Source organism: Felis catus, chromosome E2, assembly GCF_018350175.1.
Source record: "Felis catus isolate Fca126 chromosome E2, F.catus_Fca126_mat1.0, whole genome shotgun sequence".
Taxonomy (NCBI): domain Eukaryota; kingdom Metazoa; phylum Chordata; class Mammalia; order Carnivora; family Felidae; genus Felis; species Felis catus.
In genome coordinates this window covers 27029162-27035432 of record NC_058382.1, presented here as the reverse complement: position 1 = coordinate 27035432, position 6271 = coordinate 27029162, and the positions used below count along the sequence as shown (strand labels likewise).

At 42.9% G+C, this 6271-nt stretch overlaps 1 pseudogene; it reads left to right on the top strand.

Moving 5' to 3' along the window:
• The first annotated feature begins 701 nt into the window (after positions 1-701).
• Positions 702-3588, top strand: LOC109494661 (annotated as a pseudogene).
• Positions 3589-6271: the final 2683 nt, after the last annotated feature.

The following is a 6271-nucleotide window of genomic DNA, read 5'->3' as shown; positions in this document are numbered from 1 at the left end:
GCCAGCCCTCCTTTCCTCTGTCCTCACTGGAGAATTGGGCATGGGGTGTGTGGGGGAAGATTGAACATTTCAAGCTTCTAATCATGGCTTACCTCTGACCCCTTACATCTAGGAGTTCAACAAGAGTCACCTATTAGAACAAATGACACTCTTATCACTCAGGAAGTTCCAAGGGATTTAGGAGCTCTGTGTCAGGAACTGGAGCCAAAGACTAAATGTAAGAACAAAAGATTTTCCTAACATCTCTCTTTGCAAGGGTTTAGAAGTCCTGTGTCAGAAACTGGGGACAGAGGCCAATATATACGCATATCTCATTTTATTGGCCTCACTTTATCGCTCTTTGGAAATACTGCATTTTTTACTAATGGAAGCTTTGTGGCATTGTGCAAGTCTATCAGCACCATTTTTCCAACATCATTTGCTCACCTAATGTCTCTGTGTCACGTTTTGGTAATTGTCACAATATTCCAAACGTTTTTATTGTTATTATATTTGCTATGGTGATCTGTGGTCAGTGATCTTTGATGTTACTATTGTAATTGTTTTGGGGCAACCATGTAAGACCATGAATTTAAGCAATGAATTTTGTGTGTGTTCTGACTGATCTACCAGCTGACCATTCCTGTATCTCTCCCTGTCCCTGGGGCTCCCTGTTCCCAAACACAATATCATTGAAATTAGGCCAATTTAATAACCCTACAATGGCATCTAAGTGTTCAAATGAAAGGAAAAGTCACATGTCTCTCACTTTAAGTCTAAAATTAAAAATGATTAAGCTTAGTGAGGGAGGTGTGTCTAAAGCCAAGACAGGCTGACACCTGGGCCTCTTGTCCAGTTAGCCAAATTGTAAATGAATGCAAAGGAAAAGTTCTTGGAGGAAATGAAAAGTGCTACCCCAGTGGACGCATGAATGATCAGAAAGAGAAACAGCTGTATTGCTGATATGAGGTAAGTTTTCTTGGTCTGGATAGAAGATCAAACAAGTTACAACATTTCCTGAAGCCAAAGCCTAATCCAGAGAAAAACCCTGACTCTCTTCAATTCTGTGAAGGCTGAGAGAGGTGAGGAAGCTGCAAAAGAAATGTTAGAAGCTAGAAGAGGCTTGTTTATATGGTTTAAAGAAAGAGGCCATCTCCATAATATCAAAGGACAAGGTGAAGCAGCAAGTGCTAATATAGAAGCTGCAGCAAGTTGTCCAGAAGATCTAAGATAATTAATGAAGGTGGGTACAGTAAACAACAGGTTTTCGATGTAGACAAAACAGCCTTCTATTGGAAGAAGATGCCATCTAGAACTTTCATAGCTAGAGAGGATAAGTCAATGCCTGGCTTTAAAGGACAGGCTGACTCTCTTGTTAGAAGCTAATGCAGCTGGTGACTATAAGTTGAAGTCAGTGCTCATTTATCATTTCAAAAATCCTAGGGCCCTTAAGAATTATGCTGAATCTACTCTGCCTGTACGGTATAAATGGAGCAACAAAGCCTGGATGACAGCACATCTGTTTACAACATGGTTTACTGAATATTTTAAGCCCTCTGTTGAGAACTGATGCTCAGAAAAAAGGATTCCTTTTCAAATATAACTGCTCTTTGACCATGCATCTGGTCATCCAAGAGCTTTGGTGGGGACAGACAATGAAATTAATGTTGTTTTCATGTCTGCTAACACAACATCCGTTCTGCAGCCCATGGATCAAAGAGTAATTTCAACTTCCAAGTCTTATTATTTAAGGAATACAGGGGCACCTGGGTGGCTCAGTCAAGCGTCCAACTTCAGCTCAGGTCATGATCTCACGGTTTGTGAGTTCGAGCCCCGCATCAGGTTCTCTGCTGACAGCTCAGAGCCTGGTGCCTGCTTCAGATTCTGTGTCTCTCCTACTCTCTCTGTCCCTCCCTTGCTCATACTCTGTGTCTCTCTGTCTCTCAATAATAAATAAATGTTAAAAAAAAAAAAGAAATACATTTCTTAAGGCTTTAGATGCCATAGATAGTGATTCCTCTGATGGGTCTGGGCAAAATATGTTGAAAACCTTCTGGAAAAGATTCACCATTCTAAATGCCATCAAGAGCATTCATGATTCATGGGAAGAGGTCAAAATATCAACATTAACAGGTGTTTGGAAGCAGTTGATTCCAACCCTCACAGATAACTTTGAGGGGTTCAAGACTTCAGGGGAGGAAGTATCTGCAGATGTGGTGGAAACAGCGAGAGAACTAGAATCAGAAGTGGAGCTCAGGGTCACCTGGGTGGCTCAGTCGGTTAAGCGTCTGACTTTGGCTCAGGCCATGATCTCATGCGGTTTGTGAGTTTGAGCCCCACGTCAGGCTCTGTGCTGACAACTCAGAGCCTGGAGCCTGCTTTGGATTCTGTGTCTCCCTCTCTCTCTCTCTCTCTCTGACCCTCACCCACTCACACTCCGTCTCTCTTTCTCTCTCTCTTTCTCAAGAATAAACATTAAAGAACAAAGAAGTGGAGTTCAGAGGTGGGACTGAATCACTGAAATTTCATGATCAATCTTTAATGGATGAGGAGTTGCTTCTTAAATGAGAAAGAAAGTGGTTTCTTGAGATAGCATCTACTCCTGGCAAAGATCCTGTGAATATTGATTGTTGAAATGACAACAGAGGATTCAGAATACTACATAAACTTAGTTGATAAAGCAGCACCAGAGTTTGAGAGAATTGACTCCAACTCTGAAAGAAGTTCTACTGTGGGTAAAATGCTACCAATCAGCATCACAGGTTACAGAGAAATCATTTGTGAAAGGAAGAGTTAAACAATGTGGCAAATTTCATTCTTGTCTTCTTTTAAGAAGTTATCACAGTCACCTCAGCCTTCAGTAGCCACCACCCTGATCAGTCAGCAGCCATCAACACCGAGGCAAAATCTACCAGAAAAATAATTACAACTTGCTGAAAGTGTTTTTATTTTCTTTGGGTAAATACCCAGTATTAAAAATTTTGGATCATATAGTATTTATAATTTTTATTATTGACGAACCTCCATACTGTTCTCCCCAGTGATTTCACCAATTTACATTCTCACCAATAGAGCACAAGTGTTCCTTTTTCTCTACATTCTTGTCAACACTTTTTATTTCTTGTCTCTTTCAGTTTAGCCATTCTGACAGGTGTAAGGTGATATGACATTGTGGTTTTTATGATCATTTCCCTGGTGATTAGTGATGTTGAGCATCTTCTCATGTGTCTGTTGGCCATCTGCATGCCTTCTTTGGAAAAATGTCTATTCATATCCTTTGCCCATTTTTTAATCAGATTGATTTTTTGGTGTTGAGTTATATAAGTGCTTTATATAAAGTATTCTTGAATTCAAGAATATATATTGTTATTTTAGACATAATGCTATTGCACACTTAATAGGCTACTATATAGTGTAAATGTAACTTTTATGTGAGCTGGGAAACCAAAAAATTCATTTGGCTTACTTTATCATGATATTTACTTTATTGTGGTGTCTGGAACTGAACCCACAATATCTCCAAAGTATGCCTGTATTCATTTCTTATTATTTCACAGGTTTCCAAAAAAGGTAAAAGCAACAAGAACCCCAGAGAACTTCCCTCTGTGACAGAGCCACCCCCAAATCCCTTTGGATCCCAGGGCCCCAGGGGATAAACAAAATGTGCTTACAAATACATCCTAGTAAAAGGTCAGCAGAGACAGTTACAAAATGAGGCCTGGAAATAAAAGATGAGTGGCTCAGTTAAACGTCCAACTCTTGACTTCCACTCAGGTCATGATCTCATGGTTTGTGTGTTCGAGCCTGTGTTAGGCTCTCTGCTGTCAGTGTAGAGCCTGCTGCAGATCCTCTGTCCCCTCTCTCTGTCCCTCCCCTGCTCTTTCTCTCTCACTCTCTTTCAAAAACAAATATACAGTAAAAAAAGAAAAGAAAAGAAAAGAAACACATAGATGAATCTCGGGGGAAGGAGAGGTATGAGGCTCACTTGGACAGGTGACACAATGAAGTTGGAGGCTAATCTTTTGCTTCATTGACAAGAGACCTGGTAGGCAGGTGCCAAGGACAATTCCTGGAACCAGAGAGTAAGGTCCCCCAGGAAGGGTAGGATGAGCCAGCACTCCATCCTGGGCAGGAACAGATGGAGCTAAATTAGCAGCCTTGCCTATTCCACTAGGTTTTACTAAGCCTGGCTGCTAACTCCCTTCCTAAGGATTCCTGACTGACAGACCTAGGGGAGAAAGAAGTATCTGCAGGGCAGAAGCACCCAGGAAACTCACACCATACTTGGGCCCCATTAGTGTGGCACCAGAAGTCCATTCAGCCCCCTAAAACCAAGTCATCCCACAGAAAGATGTAACCCAGTCTTGCTGTCTAAAGTTGCCCTTACCTCCTCTATGTCCTCCTGCTGGGACTGTCCGTGAAGACACTTGCCATAGTCTTGCTTATTTATCTTTTTCATTTATTTGTAGTCTTGTCCATGTTCTGCCACCCAAAATTGTGTTAAAGAAGGCAGGGACTCTAGTTTATGTGTTTTTGTGTTTCCAAGACATGGAACAGTGCCTGATCCATTAAAGGTGCTCAAAATTTGTTCAACTGAATGAGTGGATGGATGGATGGATGGATGAATCAAGAATCCAGAATTCTATCCAGGGGTGTTACAAAGCAGATGAGGAGAGGGAACTGTAGTTAGTGGCTTAGACAGGAGAGAAGGGATGTGACAAAACTGAGGGTCTTCAAGGGCCTGAACTGTTTTGCTCTAGTTTCTTGCTTGGGCCACCCAGTGACAATGGGGTTGTGGGATAGAGAGGTGGGAGGTGGCTCAGGGTACATGTAGCAGGGTGTGGCTGGGATTGTTAGGAGCACAAGCAGAAGGAAGAGCCAAGAGGAAGGGAATCAGTGAGCCAGGGAAGGAAAGTAAATTCTCCAAAATGAAGATTGGGGGCAGGTTCCATCTCTTTGGGGTTAGACTCACCACCTCAAGTTCCAGCTCTACTTCTGGGGCAATAAATCAAGTTTTTTGAGCCTCATTTTCCACATCTGTGAGACAGGGTAACAACAGTTCTACCTCTTAGGGCTGGGCTGAGGATTTAGAGAGATGGCGTAGGTAAGAGCATGGCACAGGGCCTGGCAGGTAGTTGTTTTTCTTGTGGCAGAAGCTGCGATTCTACGGCAGCTTCTGTGGAGTCTTTCTGAGCCCCTGGCATAAAAAAAGATCTACCTTGGGAAGATGCTGGGGAAAGAAATCGCTTTAGCACTCTTGGGCTTAGCATAGAGACACAGAACCCATTCTAGTCCGCTCAAATAGTTCACAGGATTATTCTTGCACAAAGGCAACCATTAGGTGCCAGCGTCCCCCTGTATTCTTTACTGGTTTGCAACACTAATGGGCATTTCCAAAATGCACTGACCATAAACCTAAGTAAGTCTTCCTAGCAGGCAAGCCTCTTAACTTCCACTAGATTGAGATGCTGAACTTGGATCCTTCTTTCAAAGGAGCAGACTATGAGAAATCTTTTCTCTCTGACCATCTGTGTCATGGAAACCACCTTCCTCCCAGGTCCACAAGGATCCTATGTCACAGGTCAGAGGATTAAGTTATGAGAGAGACACAAAGTCTTTTTCTTCTGTTGAACAGAGTGTGCTGGGGAGAGGAGTCAATTGGCTACATTCTCAAACTGCCTTGGGATGGGATAGCAGCATGGACAATCCCACAATACCTCAGATGGTACTTGGCTGGGCTCCCAGCAAGTAGTCTGGGGCTTGCTCTGTCTGGAGGCAGGTGGGGGTTAGTGACCTTGGGGTATGGGTAGAAGCAAGGCCTTGATTTTTCAAAAACATGATAAGTACCTGTAAATTTTCACCAAACAAAAATGCCATTGCCAAGGGGATATTTTGAGAGCTGTTTCACAGTCAAAGATGTTTAAAACATTCCATGATTCTCCCTTGTGGGGTTTCCAGAAATCTTGGGGTGCCTTGCTTCCTGCCCTCTTGTTGGTTTGCTCTAGACTTGAGTACAGAGAAGACACTGTTGACTCCCCTGGGCAGAAGTGTACATTGTGGAAGAGTTGTCAGTAGGGAAAGCAGAGATGAGAAACATGTTCATTCAAACTAGCTCAGGTAATGGGGAACTGGGAAGGATATGACTGGCCAAGGACAGGAAACAGAGGACAGCTGGGCCACATGGGGCCTGGCACTGGGTGGCCAGTGTCCAAAGCTGTGCTTCTCTCTCATACCTCCTCTCCTCAAACATCCGCTCCATCTTCTAGTTGCTTACATGCCATTTTATGCTGGC